Source organism: Rhinatrema bivittatum, chromosome 13 (genome assembly GCF_901001135.1).
Source record: "Rhinatrema bivittatum chromosome 13, aRhiBiv1.1, whole genome shotgun sequence".
Lineage (NCBI taxonomy): Eukaryota > Metazoa > Chordata > Amphibia > Gymnophiona > Rhinatrematidae > Rhinatrema > Rhinatrema bivittatum.
In genome coordinates, this window is record NC_042627.1 from 9875745 (window position 1) to 9876970 (window position 1226).

Sequence of the window (1226 nt, forward strand, 5' to 3'; positions counted from 1 at the left end):
AGTTGCGTTTTACCTATAAGTTCAAAACGAATGCACACCCCTACCATGTATGTTATTGAATTGTCAATAGGTTTTACCCACGTTAAGCGCCCTTTAAAAGGTGAATTTTAAGATCAGTTAGGGGATACGTGAAGAAATTGGGCTTGTGGGCGCCGACTGTATTTTTAAAAGTGCCCAGATACAGGCATAAAACCCCGCCGTGCGCACATCTGAAACGTTTCCAGAAAGGGACGGGGTGTGGGCATGATCCGGGTGGGGCATGGGTGTTTTGGGGCCTGGGCAAGAGATGTGTGTGTAAATACTTACGCGCCCCGGCGAGCGCCGAGGTCCCCCTGCTGTGTGACTTTACTTCTGCTGTGGAGGAGGGGAAAGTTATAAAATAAAAGGATCCAGCGGGTTTAAAGGCTCTGGGGGTAACTGGGGGGGGGGAGTGCAGGCTATGAAACCAGGGGAATCCGGAAAACCTAACTGTTAACTGGGTGAACTGCTGGACGAACTGGCAAACTGGCAATGGCATGGGCTTGCGCCCCTTTAAAAATCCCGACTTACATGGTACAAGCGGGATTTGTGCGCCCATGCGCACGCCCACTTAAAATGTGGTGCACATGTGCGCGTGGCCAGGCTGTTTTATAATTTGCGCACACGTACGCGCGCAAGTTATAAAATGGCCGTGACCCTGGGCGTCTGCCGACACACACGCGCCAATGTGCGCCCGCGTGCCGGTTTGAAAGTTACTGTCCTTGCACATAAATGGGCATTTGAAAATTGCTGTGCTAGTACGTTACATTTATGCACGTAACTCCAGGGGGCGGATTCCCGCTGACGACCGGCCCGGGGATTTGCCGCCCAGGAGATACCACGTGGTCTGCCGAGCGCGGCTCTGTCACTGCCGCGCTCGGCAGACCACGTGACTAGAGCGACCGTCCCACCGGAGGATGCCCGATCCCCCGACAGGGCAATCCGCCCCCGTGTAACGCCTTCGAAAATTAGCTCCATAGTTTTGGATTTTCAAAACTATATGCGTGGTTTTGGTTGAAAAAATAATCTCTGCGGCTACTTTTCTGTGGGGCAATTTTCAAAATAAAAGTACCTGTGTACTTTTTCTTTGAAAATTGGTGCCGAAACTGCAGGCAAAAATTGCCCATGGACTGTGCAGCCCCCGTTATTGCTCTGGAGATGCCTTGCCATGTGCTGTCTTAACTAATAGAAAGAGATATCACACTGTC